This window comes from Schistocerca americana, chromosome 4, assembly GCF_021461395.2.
Source record: "Schistocerca americana isolate TAMUIC-IGC-003095 chromosome 4, iqSchAmer2.1, whole genome shotgun sequence".
Taxonomy (NCBI): domain Eukaryota; kingdom Metazoa; phylum Arthropoda; class Insecta; order Orthoptera; family Acrididae; genus Schistocerca; species Schistocerca americana.
Window position 1 is genome coordinate 555238268 of NC_060122.1, and position 27934 is coordinate 555266201.

Below are 27934 nucleotides of genomic sequence, written 5' to 3' on the forward strand. Positions count from 1 at the left end.
TTCCGACCAGGCAACATGTTTCCAGTCATCAGCAGTCCAATGTCGGTGTTGACGCACCCAGGCGAGGCGTAAAGCTTTGTGTCGGTGTCGAGCAGTTATCAAGGGTACACTAGTGGGCCTTCCGCTCCGAAAGTCCATACCGATGATGTTTCGGTGAATGGTTAGCACTCTGACACTTATTGATCGCCCAGAATTGAAATCTGGAGCAATTTGTTGCATTTCTGTCACGTTGAACGAGTCGCTTCAGTCGTCGTTGGTACCGTTTTTGCAGGACCATTTTCCGGTCGCAGAGATGTCGGAGATTTGATGTTTTACCGGATTCCTGATATTCACGGTACATCCGTGAAATGATCGTACGGAAAAATCCGCACTTCATCGCTACCTCGTGGACGCTGTGTCCCATAGCTCGTGTACCGTCTATAACACCACATTCAAACTCACTTAAATCTTGATAACCTGCCATTGTAGCAGCAGTAATCGACCTAACAACTGCGCGACACTTTGTAAGTCGATAGGTGAGGGGGAGGTTACAACTTGTCTTATATAGGCGTTGCCGACTGCAGCGCCGTATTCTGCCTGTACTTATCTCCGTATTGGAATACGCATGCCTATACCAGTTTCTTTGGTGATTCAGTGTATTTGCAGTTCGACTGGCATTCGTGATACGCAGTTGCATTTAAAACAGCAAATAACCCTTATGCAGTGTGTTTCACTTGTGAATTCTTTTATAAAAAGGCTGCTCTGCAAGGCTGTATTACTGCCAACGATTATGTGACAATTTTGTCTGTTGTGGTCCATCCTATCTTACAATGTTTTTCCCCAATGCTGACGCTGTATTCCAAGACGACAGTGCCCTTCACAGAGCTCGCCATCCATAAATGGTATTGTAAGCACTAGGTCGAAGTGCCGCATCTCTCCTGGTCGCTACAGTTGCCAGTTATTGAGCTTTTGTAGTTTACAGACACTGTTTGCCGGAAGAATGGTGTAAGGGTCTCCTGAAAACCACACAGGATTTCTATTTACCCATTCCGAGTTGGCTCGAAGCTGTTTCGCACGCCAACGAGTTTTATAAACCGTATTAGGTACGGTAAGATGTGCTGGTGTTTCCATACTCCCTTTGTCCAATCCCTATATAAACCAAGAATCAATACACCTTACTTCTTAGGGCTTGTAACTATCCATTCCGAGACGACTGGAAGCTGGTTTGCATCTCAGCGGGTTTCCTACACTGTATCAGGCACGGTAACGTGTTGTGTAATGGTGTTCCTGTACCCCGTTTGTGCAAACTCTGTTCAAACCAAGTGTCAGTATAATTTTTCACGTCAGATAGTACATTAGTGTTCATGGTATGAGAAACAAAGCTGAAGGTAAGAAAGCAAATTGTTCATCTGCCACTAGGTGCCACTCCAAAGGCAAGATCAACTACATCAATACTTCGCACAACACCTGACGTTGTGTTGTGGAGAGTAGTTCTGATATTGCAGATCCTACCCTATTCTGTTCCATTCCTTAATGCGCCTGGGAGAAATGATTGTCGTTAAACTGTATTAGCTATAATGTCTCGAATTTCCTGTGCGCAGCTCGTGGTCTAGTGGCTAGCGTTGCTGCCTCTGGCTGACGGGGTCTTGGGTTCGATTCCCGGCCGGGTTGGGGATTTTCCCCGCCCGGGGACTTTGTGTTCGTGTTATCATTATCATTCGTGACAGTGGTTGAATTGGATTGTGAAAAAAGTTGGACTGCGTCAAAATTGGGAGTTTGTACGGGTGCTGATGACTGTGGAGTTGAGCGCCCCACAAACCAATCATCATTGAATTTCCTCGTTTTGATCACTTCGCAAGACGTATGTGGGAGGCAATAGTACGCTGCCTGACGCTTTCCAGAACTCTTCAATATTAAACCGCTGCGTGATGGACACCGCATCTCTTGTAGCGCCTGCCAGTGGAGTTTGTCCAGCATCTCTATAACGCTCTCGTGTCGAATAAACGATACAGTGACGAAACGGTCGCTCTTCGTTGGATGTTCTCTATTTCTTATTCTACAGCGCACTCTAACAGAGGTATGCCACGAAAGTAATATTAGGGTTCAACGTCCCGTCGACATTACTGCACAACCTCGGATTGCTTTGGAGGATGAGGAAGGAAATCGGCCGTGCCCTTTTAAAGGAACAATCCCGGCATCCGCCTGCAGCGACTTAGGGGAGATGCGAGAAACTTAAATCTGAATGGCCGGACATAGATTTGACCTGTCGCTCTCCCGAATGCAACTTCAGTGTGCTAACCACTGCGCCACCCCGCTCGGTAGAAGTATAACATGTTCAGGAAGAGGTAAAGGGCAAACTATGTTAAAAATACATTTTACATTAACTTATGTTTTCGTATTTAAAAAAAAACAGCAAATGGCACATCGGTACGGATTCATTCAAATAAATGTATACAGATATCGTAAAATACGAGGATTGGAACTTAAATACTGACAACTATTTATTCACAACCGATAAAAAAGAGTTACTTGTTTGCACTTGTTACTCTCCTTCAAGAAGTCACCAGCGTTGTGCAGAACCGTTTCCAGCGATGTGGAAGGCGTAGTATACCGTTAGCAGAGCCTGTTCTGCTGATGGTGCGAATGGAACGGTCTACTGCCTGTCGAATCTCTGGAACAGTTCTGAAGCAAATGTCACACATTGGTTCCTTCATTATCGGAATCAAATCAAAGTCACAAGCACAAGTCCGGGGAGTATGGTGGATGGTACAGTACTTCCCAGCCCCATCGACCGAACAGAGCAGCCACAGCTTGCGCTGTAAGCTCCCGCCAATTGTCGTACAAAATAATGAGTGAGTTGCGCAGAAAGTGTCACCGCTTCTTTCGCAAAGCTGGTCCCAGGTCATGCCACAAAAACGAACAGTAATACTGTGCATTGACGGTCTACCGTGGAGGAACGTAATGCGTTAGGAAAACACCACACAGTTGAACACGAGAACCGCCATAACTTTAGACCGCTCCACTCACACCATCAACAGAGCAGGCTCTTCTAACGGTATACTACGCCTTCCACACCGCTGGAAACGGGTTCTACACAACGCTGGTGACTACCTTGAAGGACATTAACAGGTGCAAACATATAACTCTTTTGTATCGGTTGTGGATAAATAGTTGCCACTATTTAAGTTCAAATACTCGTATTACGAAACAACCCATGTTCGTCAAAGTTTTACGAGATCTGTATATATGTATGTGAATTAATTTATAGTTAGGTGTCATTTATTATTTTCTGAAATATACGAGGTGTGCTCAATAACCAATACAACAAATTTTTTTCTGAATGCAGGGTGGTTTTATTCAGGATTCCAAAACACCGTTTAATTCCCCATTATTTTGGCTGCAAAACCCTACTTTTCAACATAAACTCCCCTCAATGCGACGGCCTTAGGCCCACAAGGTACCACTCTACTGTTGATATCGGAGCCAACGTCTTTCTGCGTCAATAACATCCGCATAATCTAGGTACTGCACGCTGTGCATCCTTCACTTGCCCATTCAGATGGAAGTCGGTAGGTGCTCTATCCCAGCTTCAAGAGAGATGAGGGAGAACAGTCAAGTTAAATTAGCAGCTCTCGGGTGTGCAGACTTGTGCGAGACCTGCGTTTTCATTGAGAAGGGGAAGTTTGTTCACATTTATGTGGTTATGAACACGATGAAGTCGTTTCACCAATTTCCTGAGGGTAGCACAGTACAATTGATCGTGACACCTGCAGGGAGTACATCAAACAGAATAACCTCTTCAAAGTCCCAGAAGATCGTCGCCATTACTTTACTGGTTCAGAGTGCGACTTTGAACTTTCTCTTCGGAGGAGAGGTGATGTGACGCCACTCCATGGACTGCCGTTTTGTTTTCTGTTTGAAGTGATGAACCCATGATTCATCGCCTGCGATGATCTTAGACAAATATTTATCACGATCAGCCTCGTAACGGCCAAGAAATTCCGCACGGATGGTCTTTCGTTGCACTTTTTGGTCGTTTGTTAGGCGGCGAGGAACCTAGCAAGCACATGCCTTTGTAACCCAAGCGGTGGAAGAGAGTGTCAGCAGTACCAACATAGATGGCCAGTTGAGCAGGGAGATGTCTGATTGTGATCCGTCGATCACCTCGAATGAGAGTGTCCGCACGTTCCAACATTGCAGGAGTCATAGCTGCGTGCTGCCGGCCGGCACGACGGAAATCGGACAGGTTTGCCAGGTTTGCGCGGCCTTATTTAGATGATAACAGACTCTTCGCTCAACGACTCGTGTGCTTTTATTCTCTTCCAGGCCTCCAAAGATATTCTGCAAGCGCCTAAGAATGTCTGTGACGCTCTGGTTTCCCGCCAAAAGAAGACACTGAGTGACAGCTCTCTGCTAGAAACGCGCATCCGTCACAGACACCATTTTGAAGACTACAAATACCGGCGCCACCTATGGGAACTTCATGTAACTTTGGGGGTTGAAGCGGGAATATCCCACAATATCGTATAGCAATTCCGCATTTTTCAACCGGAACTGGCAGGGAAAAAAGTGTGCATTACTTACTGAACGACCTCGTAGAAACGTAAATGCAAAATGTATTTTTAAAATAATTCGTATTTTGCTTTTGTCTTAATCTGTTATACTCCTGTTAAAGCAGAATGCGCTGTTCTTATGTTCTGGGCACAGTCTGGCTGCAGAACAACAGTTTACTTTCTTATCTGTAACACTGTTACTGGCAGTATTCGTTCACAGCCTGAACAGTCATCTACTATTTGGCGTAATACGCTATATTAATTCTTTAAGTGATTGGTATGTATCTTCCACGTACGAATTAGTCTGTCATAGATTTGTGAGCACATCTTCTTTCTAATAATATGTGATACATATATCCTATTTAATTCCTTTTTTCTCTAATAACTGGGGGGATGATGGCAGTCTGCCGAAACGCCGAGTTAGAAGAATAAAGTGCGATCTAGACAAAAAAAATATGTATAAGAGCATCATTATCGCAGTCCTCTACAAAGACTTCGTGACTTCCAGTAACAACTTAGGGAACTACCTATAAAACTACCTATAGAACACTTTCAGTATTGTTAAAATAATATAATATTTCTCTGATTAAGAAGTCTTACCTATTTGCGTTTTACCGAGCGAGGTGGCGCAGTGGTAGCACACTGGACTCGCATTCGGGAGGACGACGGTTCAAACCCGCGTCCGGCCATCTTGATTTAGGTTTTCCGTGATTTCCCTAAATCGCTTCAGGAAAATGCTGGGATGGTTCCTTTGAAAGGGCACGGCCGACTTCCTTCCCTAATCCGATGAAACCGATGACCTCGCTGCTTGGTCTCTTCCCCCAAACAACCCAACCCCTATTTGTGTTTGCATTAACAATACGTAATCACCACTGTATAATAAATAGTAGATCTGGAGGAACGGATATAGGCATATTCAATTATCATTCTGGATTTACACAGTAGTCGAACGGTACAACGAGATCCGGCATAGGAATGTAACAAGAAAGCAGTGCTCAATTTAGAGATCGTATTCTAGTCGTCTCCACATTGTCAGAATAAAACGTCATAATTCAATATTGGCATCTATTTTTCTATTATTCTACCATTTTCTGATGTATTCAATGCTGGGACATCACTCCCCAGTCCTCGTTTTGTCAGTCTCTTCTGGTTCTATTCTTAGAATGAGTATTACTGACTCACAAATTGTATCTCAAGAGAATGACTTATACACTACTGGCCATTAAAATTGCTACACCAAGAAGAAATGCAAATGATGAAGGTATTCATTGGACAAATATATTATACTAGAACTGACATGTGATTACATTTTCAAGCAATTTGGGTGCATAGATCCTGAGAAATCAGCACTTAGAACGACCACCTCTGGCCATAATAACCACCTTGATACGCCTGGATATTGAGTCAAACAGAGCTTGGATGGCGTGTACAGGTACAGCTGCCCATTCAGCTTCAACACGATACCACAGTTCATCAAGAGTAGTGACTGGCGTATTATGACGAGCCAGTTGCTCGGCCACCATTGACCTGACGTTTTCAATTGGTGAGAAATCTGGAGAATGTGCTGGCCAGGGCAACAGTCGAACATTTTCTGTATCCAGAGAGACCCGTACAGGACCTGCAACATGCGGTCGTGCATTATCCTGCCGAAATGTAGGGTTTCGCAGGGATCGAATGAAGGGTAGAACCACGGGTCGTAACACATCTGAAATGTAACGTCCACTGTTCAAAGCGCCGTCAACGCGAGCAAGAGGTGACCAAGACGTGTAACCAATGGCACCCCATACTATCACGCCGCGTGATGCGCCAGTATGGCGATGACGAATACACGCTTCCAATTTGCGTTCACCGCGATGTCGCCAAACACGGATGCGACCATCATGATGCTGTAAACAGAACCTGGATTCATCCGAAAAAATGTTTTGCCATTTTTGAACACCATCGCAGGCGCTCCTGCCTGTGATGCAGCGTCAAGGGTAACCGCAGCCATGGTCTCCGAGCTGATAGTCCATGCTACTGCAAACGTCGTCGAACTGTTCGTGCAGATGATTGTTGTCTTACAAACGTTCCCATTTGTTGACTCAGGGATCGAGACGTGGCTGAACGATCCGTTACAGCCATGCGGATAAGATGCCTGTTATCTCGACTTATAGTGATACGAGGCCGTTGGGATCCTGCACGGTCTTCTGTATTACCCTCTTGTACCCACCAATTCCATATTCAGCTAAGAGTCATTGGATCTCGACCAACGCGAATAGCAATGTCGCGATACGATAAACCTCACTCGCGATAGGCTACAATCCGACCATTATCAAAGTCGGAAACGTGATGGTACGCATGTCTCCTCCTTACACGAGGCATCACAACAACGTTTCACCAGGCAACACCGGTCAACTGCTGTTTGTGTATGAGAAATCGGTTGGAAACTTTCTTCATGTTAGCACGTTGTAGGTGTCGTCACCGAAGCCAACCTTGTGTGAATGCTCTGAAAAACTAATAATTTGCATATCAAAGCATCTTCTTCCTGTCTGTTAAATTTCGTGTCTGTAGCACGTCATCTTCGTGGTGTAGCAATTTTAATGGCCAGTAGTGTAATATTGAAATAATTGCTCGTTGTTTCAGACAATTTAGGCGAAGTGGTGGATGGTTTCGCAAATAGTCACGCTCTCAAGAATTCAAAGTACATAGCTTTCAGTAGTTTCGAGCTACAGTGTATTGTTGTGACACGGACTGATTTCTAATGAAGTAGTTATCAATTTAGGACCTTTTAGTCGCAAAGACGATTGTTTCTGTTCCCTGTGAAGGAAGGCTTGTAAAGCACACAAAATGTTGAAGGAAAATCCTTACGGGGACCAAGTGCAACCTAAAAGTCATTCCATACAGCTATCGACAGGATGTCACGGAACTGAGGTACAATAACCTACCACACGATAAGAGACCTACATTAAAAATCAAGGCTGCACATTTGATGATTATGACTTGATCAGAGCACCTATTTAAATAAAACAACAAGGGAGGGTAATCATTTATCAAAATGCATACCAGCCAGTGATTTTAATCCTGTATATTGTTTTGTCAATCAGCTTTGGTAACATGAATCATAATCACGTGTTTAGACTTACTAATAACCACTTATATGAATATCAAGAGCTCAGATGGAAACCCAGTTCTAAGCAAAGAAGGAAAAGCAGAAAGGTGGAAGGAATATATAGAGGATCTGTACAAGAGCGATGTAGTTGAGGGCAGTGTTATAGAAATGGAAGAGGATGAAGATGAAATGGGAGATATGATACAGCGTGAAGAGTTTGATAGAGCACTGAAAGACCAAAGTCGAAACAAGGCCCCGGGAGTAGACAACATTCCATTAGAACTACTGACAGCCTTGGGAGAGCCAGTCCTGACAAAACTCTACCATCTGGTGAGCAAGATGTATGAGACAGGCGAAATACCCTCAGACTTCAAGAAGAATGTAATAATTCCAATCCCAAAGAAAGCAGGCGTTGACAGATGTGAAAATTACCGAACTATCAGTTTAATAAGTCACAGCTGCAAAATACTAACGCGAATTCTTTACAGACGAATGGAAAAACTGGTAGAAGCCGACCTCGGGGAAGATCAGTTTAGATTGCGTAGAAATATTGGAACACGTGAGGCAATAATGACCCTACGACTTATTTTAGAAGCTAAATTAAGAAAAGGCAAACCTACGTTTCTCGCATTTGTAGACTTAGAGAAAGCTTTTGACAATGTTGACTGGAATACTCTCTTTCAAATTCTGAAGGGAGCAGGGGTAAAATACAGGGAGCGAAAGGCTATTTACAATTTGTACAGAAACCAGATGGCAGTAATAAGAGTCGAGGGACCTGAAAGGGAAGCAGTGGTTGGGAAGGGAGTGAGACAGGTTTGTAGCCTGTCCCCGATGTTATTCAATCTGTATATTGAGCAAGCAGTAAAGGAAACAAAAGAAAAATTCGAAGTAGGTATTAAAATCCATGGAGAAGAAATAAAAACTTTGAGGTTCGCCGATGACATTGTAATTCTGTCAGAGACAGCAAAGGACTTGGAAGAGCAGATGAACGGAATGGATAGTGTCTTGAAACGAGGATATAAGATGAACATCAACAAAAGAAAAACGAGGATAATGGAATGTAGTCGAATTAAGTCGGGTGATGCTGAGGAAATTAGATTAGGAAATGAGACACTTAAAGTAGCAAAGGAGTTTTGCTATTTGGGGAGCAAAATAACTGATGATAGTCGAAGTAGAGAGGATATAAAATGTAGACTGGCAATGGCAAGGAAAGCGTTTCTGAAGAAGAGAAATTTGTTAACATCAAGTATAGATTTAAGTGTCAGGAATTCGTTTCTGAAAGTATTTGTATGGAGTGTAGCCATGTATGGAAGTGAAACATGGACGATAAATAGTTTGGACAAGAAGCGAATAGAAGCTTTCGAAATGTGGTGCTACAGAAGAAAGCTGAAGATTAGATGGGTAGATCACATAACTAACGAGGAGGTACTGAATAGGATTGGGGAGGAGTTTGTGGCACAACTTAACTAGAAGAAGGGATCGTTTGGTAGGACATGTTCTGAGGCATCAAGGGATCACCAATTTAGTATTGGAGGGCAGCGTGGAGGGTAAAAATCGTAGAGGGAGACCAAGAGATGAATACACTAAGCAGATTCAGAAGGTGTGGGCTGCAGTACGTGCTGGGAGATGAAGAAGCTTGCACAGTATGGAGTAGCTGGGAGAGCTGCATCAAACCAGTTTCAGGACTGAAGATCACAACAACAGATATACTGATATTGCATCGTTTTTACCTTATGTTGTATTTTCAGTATGTGATGCTCTTGTAAATACTTATAGAGAATAAAAGTATTAAGAGCAACACAACAGCTTCTATAAAACTAATAATTGAATTTTCCAGGTATCTTACACATTATTGTGGTCTTCAAGCAGCATATTACATTCGCACTGTGGAACACAAATCCTAAAATAGTACATCTGAATCCAATTAAACGTAAGGAGCACGCCCGGGTTGAATCTTTAATGCGTCCGTAATAAGCGGATAGCGGCGCGGCACAAAGGACAGAGCCAAGAGATACGGCACTGAAACATTAACACCGGCGGCCATTCATCGGCATTCAGACGTCACTGGATTTTGTATGGGCTCTGAACTTCTGCTGCTGGAATAAAAAATTGATGCACAAAGAAAAATAAAGCGAGCTATGTTAACCGTCGGCAAACGACTGTCGGCAAATGTTGAGTAAGCCCGTTTGACGTGCCTCTGCGCAAGGGGGCTAGCAAATACAAAGCGCTCCCATCAATTTTACAAGCGCCGCCGTGTTTAGAGAGCTCCAGGTAGCAAACGCTTTTCGTTTCGTTACTAATGGCGTTCCACAAAACGCCGTTCAATTTGCTTGCGAATTTTTGTCTAAAATTTTATGTTGTGAACATAAGAGAAAGATATATTATTTCGCGATTATGGCAGTGTCAGAGACATATAAATTTCCACATTTAATCTGACCTTACAGTAAGTACGGTTATCGAGCGTAGCAGGTGCTAACGAATAGAGTACTATGTTATAAGCTGTTTTGTGGATGAAACTGTACATGGTTTTTTTTTTTTTTTTTAAATGAAGTCTTTCTCTTTAAGTGCGGTGCACACTCGTTGGATATTTGTTCGTCCATGACACACAGTTCTTTTGCGCGAGATATGGTTTCCCCACTGACGTCAGATGCCTCCTGATCGTTTCCAGTAAACATAACCTCTTGTCCTGCTAGATGAAGTAGGTGGTATCTCCTTTAGTATATGGCTGGTGTTGAAGAAAAGTCCGTTTTAATAAAATGTGACATTTATGAGGAAGTAGACAATGATTGCGTAATCTTTAAAATCATCAGGCATGCTATTAAATGACCATATCGAGTTTGGATTCCATTGGGAACCTCGTGTCCAACGACCACAATATTAGTAATGTAAACAAGAAAATTGGCAGAATCGGTCGCAAGAGGTTTGAAATTATTTATTACAGCAAATCGGTTTCAGTCACGGCGTCACTATCTTCAGTGGAAACACTGAAGTCTGGAAAACTCATGTAATAAAAGCATGTGCTATGTTCTCCTGTACTGATGCCATTTGGGAGTTGTAATGTGTGCTTCTATTACACGAGTCGCCAAGACTTCAGTATCTGCTCTGAAAATGGTCTCACAGTGATTGAAATAAAATTGCTGTGATAAATGATTTCATAACTCTTATGACCGATGCTCCCATTTTCTTGTTTACGAAACCGTCTGTCGCCAAAGTTGTTATTGAACACTAAACAGTAAATAATTAATCCATATTTCCTAACATATTATTGTCTGAAAGACCTCAAGTGACTGCTTGAGCGAATGACTAAATAATTAGCAAGTGCGCCGCCATTGGGAAGGTTTCGCACTACGCAGACTGAATTGCACATTCATTTCCTTTTTGAAGTAGAAGATTTTGGGAACTATAACAAGCGAAATTTAAATATCTTACTTTATCGCGATTATCCAATTTTCTGCTACTCCGGCGAGTGCTTAAACGTCTACGATTTCGTTCCTAATCGTTGCATAAACCTCCAATTTACGCCATGGCGTCAAAAGGATCCAATTTTATAAATTGAAGTTGTCGTAACATCGGTCACATAACGCCTGGCCTTGAAAACTATTGGTTGTTTCCCTAGCCCTGAGGAAGCTTATCTGACTGACTAAATGTGCTTGCGAATATGGCTTGCAGTTCTGCTACTGATAAGTCACACCTTGTGCCCGAGGTTAGATGTTCGGTTCATGCTAGATGTTAACATTCGATAAGTTTTACGGAAATGTAAGTAGTGTGGTCTTCCTGATATTAAAGGACATGTCTGTGTGAAAGACACATAACGTTTCTGACAGATTCTATTTTCCACAAGAGAAAGTGATCTCGAAAAATCGCTAAGGAAAGCGCATCTCGTGCATTGAAGACACTGGTTTGATGCAGTCCCCACCGATGCTTCCTCTCCTGAACCGACCCCTTCATCTCAGAGTAACACTAACAATCAGCGTCCCCAATTTCTTGTTAGGCATATGCCAGTCTGCCTTCCCCTAAAGTTCATTAGTGATCGCTACCCGTGACCATTCACTAGGAGTCTTCCTAGCAACTCTAGAAAAGATTTATGTCTTTCTTATCAAAGCACAGTCGTTAGTATGGGTGTAGGCACAGTGCTTCCTCTCACAATTCCCGTACGCAGTAGTACTGTCTGAAATGTCAAGGTTGCCATTGGTTTTTCTACTGGAATATCTTTACACACGGTCATAGTGAGCTTCTGTTCGGGTAACAGTGGCTCATGGAGCATGGCAGATTCTACAGTGGCCACTCACAATGCAGCTTCGCCACAAATCCACTCTAAACAGTTTTCAAAATTTGCATTTTCAGAAATACTACTTTCTCTCTACTACCCCATCCTTGGAAAGAAACACACACCTCACACAGCTACTTTTATGATTCCAGTCGCGAATTGGGTGCGATCCGGATGAACACTAATCTCTCTTTCTACCTACATGACATTTTCGCAAGATATATTTCGTGTCACCGCCAGACACCACACTTGCTAGGTGGTAGCTTTTAAATCGGCCGCGGTCCGCTAGTATACGTCGGACCCGCGTGTCGCCACTATCAGTGATTGCAGACCGAGCGCCGCCAAACGGCAGGTCTAGAGAGACTTACTAGCACTCGCCCCAGTTGTACGGACGACTTAGCTAGCGATGCAACACTGACGAAGCCTCGCTTATTTGCAGAGAAGATAGTTAGAATAGCCTTCAACTAAGTTAATGGCTACGACCTAGCAAGGCGCCATTACAGTTTATATTCTTTATACCAGACCGTCAAGAACGATGTATACAAATGATGGATTAAAGTTAAGTATTCCAGCAGCTACGTACTTTTCTTTATAGCATTCATTCCGTATCCTGTTTCAGACCTCACGCCAGCCTGTGTGAGTTTAAAGCGTGCATTTCGACCTTCTCTAGCAACATATCAATATATATGTAGGAGGAGCAACGTCCGCTCTCGGAATGTAACAGCCAACAATATCATCATGTGCAACGTCTCTCTTCTCGTGAACGCCGCTGAAGATGGTCGAACCACTGACGAAAAGCGTTACATTTCTTCGAATCTCTGCGTGGCATCTGTCTTTCCTACAATTAGTTTTACATGGTCATTTCACTTCAAATCAATTTGATAATAGTGTTATCAAACAATAAAGAGTTATTCGCTTATTTATGTGCATTGGGTGGTTTGTTTATGTTGAAGGGTTATTGACACTCGTTGCAGCAAGAGTCGATCCTCCGCTGGTATTCCTGCATTTGGGTATACTTCTATATATCGTTACAGCTTCTTTGTATCCAAAAGCATCATCCATGACCGGTCTCATGGCTCTGCGACGTTGTCCACTAGATCATTTATGTGTATTACGCACAGCAAATGTCACATTTAGGAGACTTTAAAAGCCTATTTGAAAGTGTCTCAATGTGTATTCCTGTTACAAGGTAAACAGTTTCTATTGCTTTGTGCTAGCATATTTCTCTAACAGTTGCAATAGTTATATGTAACACGTTTGTATGGCAACGAAACACATGTACGACGGCATTTTCGGTTTGTTAGCGTCCTTCCTGAGATATTCACTGCGCTGCTAATGCCGTGTACGGTAAGAGGGAAGGGTGAAGAGCACTCGGCTTGGCGTTCTGGTTTCGTTCTTGTAAATAAAATTTGGTTTTTCCTCCGTTGGCACTTGTTACGTAACGCATGAGGCAACTTGTGATACTGCAATAGTCAGTCTCAACGGCTCAGTAAAATTTATTTAGCGATTGGTTTCGAATGTCAAATATTTATTTTCTGGTTACCTTCCAAAATATGCTAGTGACCTTAAAGTTTTTCTGGTTGTAGGTAATTCAAAAATTGATACCCGACAACAAAAACGGGTCAGGGCAATACGTTATTGTGTGAGACTCTGTGCCACTTGCTGATGCTTCGTGACACCATGGTAAATATTGCCAGCTGTCCTCTTGATCTGAAGATTTCTTGCATTTACACGTTCAAAGGAATAAAATTGAATATCATGCAGTCTAAAAGTCGTTGTTTTAGATTGTTTTTTACGAATGTCAGTGAGAAGTCTGATTATTAATTTTCAACAGTTAACGTGTAGGTGGTTCTATTCAAAATAGGCTTCACTTGCCCTGGAAGCGAGAAATATTAGAGTTGAACGTCACACTGCTGACGAAATCGTTAAAAGCAGAGCACAGGCTCAGACTTAGGAAGGCTAATCAGGAAAATCGGCATTTCAAATGTATCATCCGGGCATTGGCCTCAAGCGGTTTGATCGAGCGAGGTGACGCCGTGGTTAGCACACTGGACTCGCATTCAAAATGGTTCAAATGGCTCTGAGCATTATGGGACTCAACATCTGAGGTCATCAGTCCCCTAGAACTTAGAACTACTTAAACCTAACTAACCTAAGGACGTCACACACAACAATGCCCGAGGCAGGTTTCTAACCTGCGACCGTAGCGGCCGCGTGGTTCCAGACTGAAGCGCCTAGAACCGCTCGGCCACACCGGCCGGCGGAATCGCATTTCGGAGGACGACGGTTCAAACCCGAGTCTGGCAATCTTAATTTAGGTTTTCCATGATTCCCTAAATCGCTACAGTTCCTTTGAAAGGGCACAGCCGACATCCTTCCGCACCTTCCCTAATCCGATGGGACTGATGGTCTCGATGCTTGGTTCCCACCCGCAAATCAACCGATCAACCTCAAGAGATGTGAAGAAACCTCGGAAAACATAAATATACTTGGACGTACTGGGAATTGAACCGATGTCTTTGGAGTGCGAGGCCTCTATGCCGCCTCGCTCGGCTACCTCTCTTGGAAATGATTAACGTGAGTTACATTCCAAAATGCGCCCACAGTGCAGTACGGTATTGGTCGATGGGCAGGAGAACCAACGAGCCGATGCCACATACGTTGTCTCTGGGGAAAGGACTATGCACATTACGTGAATTTTCTTTCAGAAATAACTGCTGAAGATGCGTGGATATTTAGCTGAATGGCGAAATCTGACTTTTTTGTAACGTTCGGGCCGATTAAAGGGAGCAGTCAAACCAGTGGTAGGGCGTCGGTGCTTACGGATCGGCAAAGACGTCACCGACGACTTCTGCAGAAGTTGTTGTGGTCATCTGAAGACCAGCATGAGGCAGCTTTACCCTCTATCTCTGAGCACCTACTTCAAACTACATCGAGTTTACTTGCATAAGTCAAGTCTTTGAACTTGTTTAATGTAGGCAGGTCTTGGTCCTAGCAACCGATACCTTCTTTTAGTCTATTTCTTTTCATGAGAGATAATGGCGACAGTAGCCAGGAGAGGACATCGGTCTATTTTTTGAGAAGTAAGAGAAAGTCTACTAACTGATTACATTTCAACAGGTAAAACAGTACGGCTTACACCAGGAGGAAGTGAATAACAAAATACGTGAGAAGAAGCCAGAATTACAAAAGTCTTGGTGTTCACAGACAATAGGGAAACTGAAAGATTTGTAATCATCGGATACCACCATTCTGTTTTCTACTCATTCTTCAATCAAAAGTAAAAATTATTGGTAAGTATGTAAGTCGAAAGTTCCTTTTACAAATGTCTAAACAGCTACAGCAATCAATAAATCTGTTGTTAATCCGTAAGCTAGTGAACTGATTCGGAATGCTGTTTTACGACACAAATATACAAATCAGCAAAACTTTTCGTGTACTGTCGAGCGCAACGTGAAAGAGTGACTGCTGCAGGGTGAGGTGACACCATCATGTAGAGTGAATTTCGTAGACAGTACAGAGTACTTTTTCTCTCATTGGTCTTCTGAATACTTTGATGCTGTTCGCCACCAGTTCCGCTCCTGTGACAATCTCTTCATCTTAGAGTAGCACTTGCATCCAAGATTTTCAATTATTTTTTGGATTTGTTTCAATACGTGGCTTCCCTCAAATACAATGCGAGCTATTTCTCGATTTCTTAACACGTACATCATCATCCTGTCCCTTTGTCTTGTCAATGTTTTTCACATCTTCTGCTCGCTTATTCGGTTGAGAACGTCATTTCTGATCTCATTAGTTCACTTAATTTTCAACATCCATCCGTAGCTCCACGTATCAAACGCTTCGATTGTCCTCCCTTCCGGTTTTTCCAAAGAGGAGACTTCGACCTAACTATATATCATATCGAACAGGCAATCTGAATCTGAGCTCTTCTTATTTATTTATTTATTTCTTTTGAGTCTTCGTCTCTCATAGGCTCAGAGTTGGCATGATTAGGAAAGTATTTGGCATGGGTAATTTAAGGGATGGCCGGATGTCCATCCTGGGCAACTACTATGCTCTTACGTCTCGTAAACAAGTTTGCTTCTCTTTATACTTAACTGACTAAAGTCTTGGGATAGCGACATGCACATGTCGTTTACCCAAGGTATAAAAGGGCAGTGCATTGGCGGGAATGTCATTTGTACTTAGCTGATTTATATGAAAAGGTTCCAGACCTGATTATGGCCGCATGACGGGAATTAACATATTTTGAACGCGAAATGGTAGTTGGAACAAGACGCATTGGATATTTCATTTCGGTAATCTTTAGGGAATTCAATATTGCGAAATATTCAGGGATTCACAGTGTCAAGAACGTGTCGAAAACACAGACAAGCAACTCTGCGTGATATAACAGCAGAAATCAATATGGGGCGTACGGCGAACATATCCATTAGGCGAAATTTAGCATTAATGGACTATGGTAGCAATCGACCTATTGACTGCCCTTGCTAACACCGCGACATCGCCTGCAGCGCCTCTTCTGGGCTCGAGACCACATCGGTTGGACTCTGGACAACTGTAAAACCGTGACCTGCTGAGATGAGTCCCGATTTCAGTTTGTAAGAGCTGCTGATAGATTTCGAGTGCGGCGCACACCCCACGACGCCAAGGAGCCAAGTTGTCAACATGGCACTATGCGAGCTGGTGACGGCTCCATAATGGTGTGGTCTGTGTTTACAGAGAATGTTCCGCTACGTGGAGATCATTTGGAGTCATTCATGGATATCGTTTCCCAAACAACGACGGAATTTTTATGGATGACAATCCGGTATGTCACTGGGCCACAGTTGCTCGCGATTTGTTTAAAGAACATTCTGGAGAGCGAATGGTTTGGCCACTCATATCCGCCTGACATGAATCCCATCGAACTTTCATGGGACATAATCGACAGGTCAGATAGTGCACAAAATCCTGCACTGGCAACACTTTCGCAATAATGGACAGCTGTAGTGGTAGCATGGCTCAATATTTCTGCAGGGGACTTCCAACGACTTGTTGAGTCCATGCCACGTCGAGCTGCTGCACTATGCCGGGCAAAAGGATATCCGACTTGATATTAGGAGGTATCGCCTTAGTATATAATGTAATGACGATGCTTTCAGATAATTTAGTGGATATCATTAACCCTAGCAATACCAACGCATTTTCCGTAACGCGCATAACCAAGTGGTGGGGGGGGGTTACTTTATGCCTGGCCCCAAAGATTGAAAAGAGGAGAAAATTCGTTAACTGTTATTAACTTGTAATATCAATATACCTTCTCAAGAGACATCCAAAAGATGAAAATATCTTTTATCACACTCTTAGCAATATCAACGCACTTTAAGATGTACTACCGACGAAGTTGAGGGGTGGGGGTCTTTATTGTGGTATTCTGGTAGAGAAATTTACTAAAACTATAGACTTTTTTCAAAATGTTGTAATTTAACTGACTATTTGGAATATTTTCAAACTTGCGCTTCTGTCTCACCCTCCCCCCCCCCCCCCGTTCCTGTTGTGGTGTAGCGCGAGGGTTAATACGGTTCAAGTGTGTGTGCAACCAATTCTTTTATTTAAATGTTCGTGGAACTCAGGATTACTGAAGAAAAGCCTCGAGAAAGCAGTAGCATAACTATTTGGAGCAGCTGCTGAAGGTAAAATAGCATGAGAAAATAAGACTGAGAAGTGTAATACTGCGCGGGTGAGGGCTACGAGGCACTTTGAACAGAACACTACGATTTTTCTTTAAGAAAATATTGTCTAACAAGCCCTTATTACATTTACACTGTACACATTAATACAGGATGTTTCTAAAACAAATTAACTTACTTGTCGAAACTAAATATTTTCCTTGCCAGTAATTTGCCGATTCGTGTGTTCTTCCTGGTACAGCCGGATCGTTCGCTCGCTTCCTTGCTCGTTCTCTGCACAGCGTACGTCGAGTCGAGATGCCGATAACACAGAAACAAAAGGCTGTCTGCATTATCCGCTTCAACAACTCGTATTCAGCTACAACCGTGCAGCGTGATGTTCTTTGAGAGTACGGAACTGGACATCCTACACCTCAAAGTTGCCACCGGTAATTTGGAGGCACTTTTCAGGTTGTAGAAATACATGTACGTTTTAAATCAGTGATCGGTACTGAGTATCCCGTCTTCATATGCAGATCGCCGTGCTACATTTCAAATGTATGATTATTAGGTATGCGCTAGCAAACAGGATAGGTGGGTGGTCGTGACAAATGAATGGCAGCTCTGGACCCTCTATTAAGTTAATAATTATGCGTGCAGGGGAGGTACGATCATCTATTGAAGTCATTATTTATTCAGATAGTTTGACTGAATGTAAAACAACACTGAATATGAAATTACATATCTGATTATGTCAGAAACCGGAGGTGAGTGCGGGATGGAATCTAAATCTGTCCTTTATGATATTGGTTGGGAAAGGATACCCACAATGAGGAATGGAAGAAACTCTGGCAATAAACTCGAGGTACAGAATAGCAAATGCAGCCTTGGTATTGTCATGGTGATTATTTGATTCTGGTAAGTCAAGGGATCAAGCACACGAAAACCAAATAGCAAAGCCATGGGCAGAGCATCAACTCATAATGCATGATCGGTCTATGTCTCTAGTTATGTGAAGCACATGTCAGTGCTGCTGAGTCGCTTGATTGCTGTGGCAACTTACAGTTAATGTGTGGAACTGGATGGTAAACTGTCGCTGCAGCAGGAGGTGGACTGTAGAAGGCCGTCGCACGTCTCTCGAATGATGGACGAGCAGGCCATACAACTCTCAAAGCCTGAAGCTCTAACCGAAACGAAGGACCGTGACTGCCTACAATTGACACCAGCTTGTCAACCGTAATGAAGATAAGACATGCACTGCACCTTCGCCCGCGATGCCACAAAATTATGTAAGCCAATCTGAAGGATTGTCTCAGTCTCGGCCGAGGAGGGTCAACATCACTAACATTTCTCTCCGTTATGCAGAAATGTTGTTAAAGCTCTAACCGGTGGTATCATTTTTATTAGCAAAGCAGGTGGTAAGAACTACTTCGGAAAGTTGTGAGTTCCAACGATTGGCAGGTTTTTAAAGTTTGCAAACACTGACCAAATAGAACGTGGCATAGTTTCAGAATCAGAACTCTTCATGGACTATTCCCAAAATAGTGGCGCCAGCAAGGCGTCATTAGACTTCAGAGCTGTCCCTTAAAGGTAGCGCTATCCATTTACTACTTTATGATCTCATCAGGCTGGACGGGCCAGGGCTCCCGCTGTACACAGCATGACGTCTGGTCACCCCCACCCACCTTGCATGTGGGTGCCTGCAATTGTAGGACATGCTCCTGATAAATGTCATAGCCCTACAGATGTGTGTCTGACTGTAAAGGCAACCAGTCGCCCCTCCCCCCCCTCTTGCCTGCCCCACGTAGCTGTGACGGGGGGGGGGGGGGTTGGGTATTCAGCCAACCAATAATGACATAGCAGCTGGACACTGGTACAGAATAGCCAAGGTTTCAGGTCTTTTCAAGCCTCCAGCCCCACTAACTGCCCCTCTTAAGGCCACTGCCTGAGGCTGACCAGTTCGACAGCCCCCCTCCCCACTGAGCCGATCACTGACCTAGCTAACTGTGTGCTGAGAGTGGGCACACTGACTGTGTAGCAGACCCTGTCTACCTGCGCTGATGGAGTGTGAGGAGGAAGGCAGAGGTTGGGGCAAGCATTAAAACGTCGGCCATCAAACAACTGTACCAAAAACCACGGACACATCCTCTCTGAAATGGATCAGGGCAGACCTATTTGGGGGGGGGGGGGGGGATGGGGGATGGCCGACTGGACAGCCTGTATCTATGGATCTTCATCCTAGTGGCACTACCTTGGCCAAGGCTCGGCTGTTACGATCAGTGGCGCAAAAGGAATGCATGAATTTCGAAGTAGTATGATTAGTTTATTTTGATCACACCTAATTTGTATTTACAATGATACAACCCATACGTTGCCCAATCTAAGAATTGCGATTTTGTTAAAGATAACAAGGGAAAGATGCCGTTCTTCTTCATGCACACACATTAAAAGTCTTTCTTTAAAGTTCTTCTTCATTTTTGTGAAAGTGTCCTGTGAAACAGCAGCAATTTTTTCGCTTAATGCAGCCTCCAGATTGTTGAGTGAATGAGGTTTGTGGCAATAAACTTTGCATTTCATAAGTAGTCGGAAATCGTCAGATGCAAGCCAGAGGAGATCGCCGAAACGTAAGATCAAATTTGAGGAAACATTTATTGAACAACTGCGATGTTGAATGTGTTAGCCCTTTGGGTTGTCTCTATCTTGTTGGAATCACATTTCTGCCATGTTGATCCCCAGGACCTCACGTTGTGGCTGCAAAAAAATTGCGTAGCCTTGCACCATAAGGTTCAAAATTTTTTCGTTCAGAATTTTCTGTTACACTGACGCCACCGTCTTAAAAATGGAGAAAAAAACGTGCCCCATGATCTCCACTTCGTAAACTCCACACCAGATCGTCACTTTAGCACTGTACAATGGTTTATGATGCAATTCTTGCCGGTTGTCTGCAGCCCAATAGCGACATTTTTGCTTATTTACAAAACCGTATAAGCGACAGTGAGCTTCATCCCTCATCACTACCAAAACATTATCCATACCAAGAACATCACGCATTCTCTCAAAAAACAATCTTCGTTCGCCAAAATCACGTCCTTGAAGCTTCTGTCAGATCCTATTTTTGTAATGATGGAATTGTATCTCACAGTTTAGGGTGCGCTGTAGCGAGCGATGAGACATGCTTAAACTTGGAGCACGCCGCCTCGTGGAGCAGAGAGGACTTTGAAGAAAAGACGCTCCTGCTCTGTTCACGTTTTCTGGAGTTCGCACCCTACGAGGATGGTCATTCGACTTTTTCTTCATAACTGACCCAGTTTTGCGAAGAGAGTTCACTCAGTGGAGAACTGTTTTGCTATCAGATATCGAACCATTAAGCTCAACTTTAATCAACACTTTTGAAATAAGCTTCAACAGTGGAAATACGATACTGAACGGTGCACTGCCTCATTGTTACTGAAACTAGACGCTCTGACCGACTGAATAACACAGCCTTAGGGGGTGACTGATCACTTCCTTCCACATCTCCTATGCAACTTAAATCCATTTCACTTTGGGTCACATCGTACATAAAGACTCACTACATAAAGAAACATTACAAAGTAGGAAAGAGTGGCCTCCTTAATCATCATTCCTGAGCCACACAAGAATCAGATCCACATTACACACGCACAGTAGAAAATTTATGTATCACATTACGAAATTAATTCAAAACAGGAAGAGTCTCAGAGACAGAGGCTGTTAACGCAAGGTTCAATCCACAGGTCGCCTCCTCGTGCTCATTCAGGTCGCGGTGAGCACCTAGACTTGCACCAAGTCCACAGAAGTCTACTCGTCATACGAATCAGTATTTATTGATTCTTCAAATGTCTCTATGGAGAGTTCACTACAACGTCTGTGTATCAAACGTTTATGGATTCAGTTGATACAAACGTTTTATGACTGCGATAAACACTAATGTATGACTATGAGGTGCACATATAGAAGGCTGCAATTGATCAAATGGGGTAGTATGTGTTTACAGCTGGGTCAGGGCGTCTTTTTTACCAATAGCAAATCATATCACCATCTTCGCCGTTGCAAGAGCGTTTGGTGTGTTAGTAACTGTGTTGCCTTATACATTGTAGACATTGTTTTGAAATGTTACGACACACTTCAGTAAATTTGCTGCTTTGTACATAATTTGTTGTAATTTACAGATATGTGAACCGACAAACTTCATAGAAATGTAAAAAAATTGGTGCTTTATACCTGTGAGCTACGTTCGTATTTTGTGTTACACGCAATATGTCATTTTTTTCGTTGTCATCTTGTTAAATGTGTATTGGCACAGGCTATACTGCTTCAGTGCTCTGTCCTGATACAGTATTTGTACATACAAAAAAATTTAACTTTTAAAGTCCTAGGTCGCAATGAAAAGAGGATTCTTCATAGCTTCATTGGAGATATGTTCCACCTCACTGGTTTTCAAAACCAGTCTATGTAAAAAAAGAGTTTTTCTTAGTGGAAGTGTAATACTGATAACAAAGGAAGACAGAACAAAAGTCAAAATGTATGGTATTACAGATACCTTAGGAATTATGCTGAATCTCTTCTTGCAGGCTAAGCTTTTATTTGTCTGCTGTGTTGGCACATTGTGCTGAACTGATAGATTTCAGATCACTGCTCTTCCAGTGGCACCTACCTCTATTAATATAAAGATTAAAATACATAAATAGTAAATTTCTTCGAATTTCTTTAATAAACCTGAATAAGAAGTGTTTTTCACATGGTAACATCATCAGCATTACCTATTTATTTGAACATAGTGATCTGTATAAGTCATTGGATGTAGGATCGTAGTGTTTATTAATAAATGACATACAGAATGTGTGTGGGAATCTGATAAATTTGTTGCCTGTTCGAGATTTAATTTGTACTTCATGTGGATCTTCTGAGTTATGCGTGTGTGTGTGTATCTATTGAAAATGACCGTAGAGAAGATATTATTAACTGCATAATAATATGTCATGGATTACAGAATAACTGCTTCGTCAAGACTACTCCACGCGATACTGTCTTCTACGATAAACATTTCTACTGCTCCTCCCATTAGGTCGTCTTCTAAACCGTTTCTTACCTTCTGGAATGCAGCAGTGTTCTTCTTTGGTCAATATACCACCCATTTGCCAGCCTACTGTGACGTTAAAGTTCCCCTCTTTGGGACTTTGGGACTTTATAATAAAACTGTTGCTCTAATACTTATCGTTCTCACCGGCCGCTGTGGCAGAGAGGTTCTAGGCGCTTCAGTCCGGAACCACGCTGCTGCTACGGTCGCAGGTTCGAATCCTGCCTCGGGCATGGATGTGTGTGATGTCCTCAGGTTAGTTAGGTTTAAGTAGTTCTATGTCTAGGGGACTGATGACCTCAGATCTTAAGTCTCATAGTGCTTAGAGCCATTTGAAGCATTTGAACTTATCGTTGTCCAGGGGCCTTAGAGAGTAGGGGTGCGCTTTTTGTTTTATGGCGACTGAAATCCAACAGTCATCAGTTCTCAGAATTGCTTCCCTTAATAAAATAGTGACAGGCATCTTTAAATGAAACAATAAATTAAAACCATTACATTTGTTACTTAGTCGACACAATAACACAATTCGATGATCAAACTACAATGAAGAATTTTTGGACTCACTGTAACATAGGCTGTAGGTTCAGATGCTGCTCTAAGAAGGCGATGCCAATGATCTGATACCAGTGTTAGATCGCCCATGGATTGTCACCATGGAAAGCGAAATGAGACGTCAGGAAAACAGTAGATTAGTTAAATTAACTCCTTTATTATGGCCTGCAGCCAAAGTACATCAGTAACAGATTGGTGGAGGTGTCCAGTTGCCTCCCATGTGGAACAATAGACATCTGGCATTGTTTAAAGTGCAAAGATCAGGGCTTCACTCGAATGCCACTGTCAACTACGACCATGATGACAGCGCGGTAGGGCTGCAGCCGTGACCTCCCTCCAGCGAGCGGGTGGTTCTCGGCTCTGGCAGTGGCTGCTCATGTGACCCAGGGCAGTCTGTCTCATCCTATGGTAGAACAGCGGACCCTGTACTGCATTCCAGGATATCACTCTGGGTGTCACAGGCTCACGGTGCAGTCTGTGACACTGAGATGAGAATATTTTAGTACACAAAAGGTTGAGTAATTTTACAGTCCAGACTATGTTCTTTTAGGACTTAAGGAACATGCTCTAAACACTTCCTTGGTGGCATGTAAGAAAAGTTTTCCTCCCTTCCACTAGCATATTCTAGCATCGGCTGCTGTTATACTGTGCCCAGCGGACTTGGCAATGCAATGCCTGTCGGCCATTTTTTGTTTTGCGGTGCTTAAAACTCTTGCCTGTGGTTGGCTCTGTTGCATCTCACTTCTGCACTGGCGTTCTTTTTGACGGAATTTGGTCGATACGCTACAATTTATACTGCAGAAGATGATCTCAGTACTGTACAGATTTCACTAATAATATTAATCGCAGCAAATTTATAAACACATCATGAGACGCATGATGAAAAGACACGTAGACTATATATACTGTGTGTCTCTCCTATGGGTCGTCAGGCAAATTTTCTTTGGGGTTTCAGCAATTATTTTCAATTTCATTTTTGTGACGTGTAGCTGGAGTGATCCCCAAAAATCTTGTCCATCATATCTTTCATATTGTTTGTTTCCCATTACAAATGAAATAATTTTTAAAGCGAAGTTTTATGTTTCCATTCAATATAGCGGTTACAAATTAGTCTAGTGCGATATTGGTTTTGTGTGTATTAAAAGGTACATCAGAACACGAGGAAAAATCAGTACACCAGCAGCAAATTAGCAGCGGTTCTGCAGAGCAGAAATAGTCAGCACGGGCCAGGGCGGTGTTATTGCTGCGGTATTGCGAGTTTTTCTTCGCATTTTACTGTTTGTGTTAATTCACATCGGTAAAATTAATGTCGCTCTAGACTGATTTGGTACTGCTCTGCCGAATGTGCATGTAGAGTTCCTCTTTTAAAAGTCATTTTAATTTGTAATGGAAAAAAAACCGACACTTTCCACCGACGTCGGGTGTCGCATGAAAGATGTGATGAGCAGTATTTTTTTCGGTTGACTTCAGCTACATGATTCAAAAACTAATTTTCAAATATCTGCTGAAACACCAGAGAAATTGTGCCTGACGACTCTAAGGAGAGACGCTCTCTTTACACTGAATGAGTTTCAAATAGTAATGCATTTTGTAAAGTAGATTTTATTACAAGTAGAGAACCAGTTGTGGCGAAACAATCTGGGGTCCATTTCCATTTCTTTTGCCTCCTTAAGTGATTTTTTTGCTCTCTTTACTATCATTAGTGTTAGCGATAGATGTTCCGCAAGATAAAACTGTCAGTATGTAATTCCTAATATAAGTCTAGAGTTGTACCCGTGGTCTAGGGATAGAGTCTTTGATTCATAATCAAAACGTCTTCGACCCCACTGCCCAAATTTTGATAAATAATCAGCATTGCCGGCCGAAGACTTCCGGCATAAGAAGTCAGCCTCATTCTGCCAACGGCCTTGTCAAAGAGGGCGGAGGAGCGGGTAGAGGTTCAGGGCACTCTCTTGTCCTAGCGGTGGGAAATTGCCCCAAAAGGCGGACGAATCAGCAATGATCAACGACATGAGGATGCAGAAGGCAATGGAAACCACTGCAATAATGACACGTAACGTGTATCCACAGGACATGTGGCCCGTATTTGAAGAGGTGTCATGATGATCTCTCCATTGGCAAAAGATTCCGGAATAGTCCCCCATTCGGATCTCCGGGAGGGGACTGGCAAGGGGGAGGTTACCATGAGAAAAAGATTGAATAATCAACGAAAGGATAACGTTCTACGAGTGGGGGCGTGGAATGTCAGAAGCTTGAACGTGGTAGGGAAACTAGAAAATCTGAAAAGGGAAATGCAAAGGCTCAATCTAGATATAGTAGGGGTCTGTAAAGTGAAGTGGAAGGAAGACAAGGATTTCTGGTAAGATGAGTATCGGGTAATATCAACAGCAGCAGAAAATGGTATAACAGGTGTAGGATTCGTTACGAATAGGAAGGTAGGGCAGAGGGTGTGTTACTGTGAACAGTTCAGTGACCGGGTTGTTCTAATCAGAATCGACAGCAGACCAACACCGACAACGATAGTTCAGGTATACATGCCGACGTCGCAAGCTGAAGATGAACAGATAGAGAAAGTGTATGAGGATATTGAAAGGGTAATGCAGTATGTAAAGGGGGACGAAAATCTAATAGTCATGGGCGACTGGAATGCAGTTGTAGGGGAAGGAGTAGAAGAAAAGGTTACAGGAGAATATAGGCTTGGGACGCGGAATGAAAGAGGAGAAAGACTAATTGAGTTCTGTAACAAGTTTCAGCTAGTAATAGCGAAAACCCTGTTCAAGAATCACAAGAGGAGGAGGTATACTTGGAAAAGGCAGGGAGATACGGGAAGATTTCAATTAGATAACATCATCCAGAACGAGATTTTCACTCTGCAGCGGAGTATGCGCTGATGTGAAACTTCCTGGCAGATTAAAACTGTGTGCCCCACCGAGACTCGAACTCGTGACCTTTGCCATTCGCGGGCAAGTGCTCTACCAACTGAGCTACCGAAGCACGACTCACGCACGGTACCCACAGCTTTACTTCTGCCAGTACCTCGTCTCCTACCTTCCAAACTTTACAGAAGCTCTCCTGCGAACCTTGCAGAACTAGCACTCCTGAAAGAAAGGATACTGCGGAGACATGGCTTAGCCACAGCCTGGGGGATGTTTCCAGAATGAGAGCACCTGCTCGCGAAAGGCAAAGGTCCCGAGTTCGAGTCTCGGTCGGGCACACAGCTTTAATCTGCCAGGAAGTTTCATATCAGCGCACACTCCGCTGCAGAGTGAAAATCTCATTCTGGAAACATCCCCCAGGCTGTGGCTAAGCCATGTCTCCGCAGTATCCTTTCTTTCAGGAGTGCTAGTTCTGCAAGGTCCGCAGGAGAGCTTTTGTGAAGTTTGGAAGGTAGGAGACGAGGTACTGCCAGAAGTAAAGCTGTGGGTACCGGGCGTGAGTCGTGCTTCGGTAGCTCAGTTGGTAGAGCACTTGCCCGCGAAAGGCAAAGGTCCCGAGTTCGAATCTCGGTCGGGCACACAGTTTTAATCTGCCGGGAAGTTTCATATCAGCGCATACTCCGCTGCAGAGTGAAAATCTCATTCTGGAAACATCCCCCAGGCTGTGGCTAAGCCATGTCTCCGCAGTATCCTTTCTTTCAGGAGTGCTAGTTCTGCAAGGTTCGCAGGAGAGCTTCTGTGAAGTTTGGAAGGTAGGAGACGAGGTACTGGCAGAAGTAAAGCTATGGGTAACGGGCGTGAGACGTGCTTCGGTAGCTCAGTTGGTAGAGCCCTTGCCGTCGAAAGGCAAAGGTCCCGAGTTCGAGTCTCGGTCGTGCGCACAGTTTTAATCTGCCAGGAAGTTTCAGATTACTTAATGGTCAGGCAGAGATTCCGAAATCAGATACTGGATTGTAAGGCGTACCCAGGAGCAGATATAGACTCAGATCACAATATAGTAGTGATTAAGAGTAGGCTGAAGTTCAAGACATTAGTCAGGAAGAATCAATACGCAAAGAAGTGGGATACGGAAGTATTAAGGAATGACGAGATACTTTTGAAGTTCTCTAAGGCTATAGATACAGCAATAAGGAATAGCGCAGTAGGCAGTACAGTTGAAGAGGAATGGACATCTCTAAAAAGGGCCATCACAGAAGTTGGGAAGGAAAACATAGGTACAAAGAAGGTAGCTGCGAAGAAACCATGGGTAACAGAAGAAATACTTCAGTTGATTGATGAAAGGAGGAAGTACAAACATGTTCCGGGAAAATCAGGAATACAGAAATACAAGTCGCTGAGGAATGAAATAAATAGGAAGTGCAGGGAAGCTAAGACGAAATGGCTGCAGGAAAAAGTGAAGACATCGAAAAAGATATGATTGTCGGAAGGACAGACTCAGCATACAGGAAAGTCAAAACAACCTTTGGTGACATTAAAAGCAACGGTCGTAACATTAAGAGTGCAACGGGAATTCCACTGTTAAACGCAGAGGTGAGAGCAGATAGGTGGAAAGAATACATTGAAAGCCTCTTGAGGGTGAAGATTTGTTTGATGTGATAGAAGAAGAAACATGAGTCGATTTAGAAGAGATAGGGGATCCAGTATTAGACTCGGAATTTAAAAGAGCTTTGGAGGACTTACGGACAAATAAGGCAGAAGGTATGGATAACATTCCATCAGAATTTTCAAAATCATTGGGGGAAGTGGCAACAAAACGACTATTCTCGTTGGTGTGTAGAATATATGAGTCTGGCGATATACCATCTGA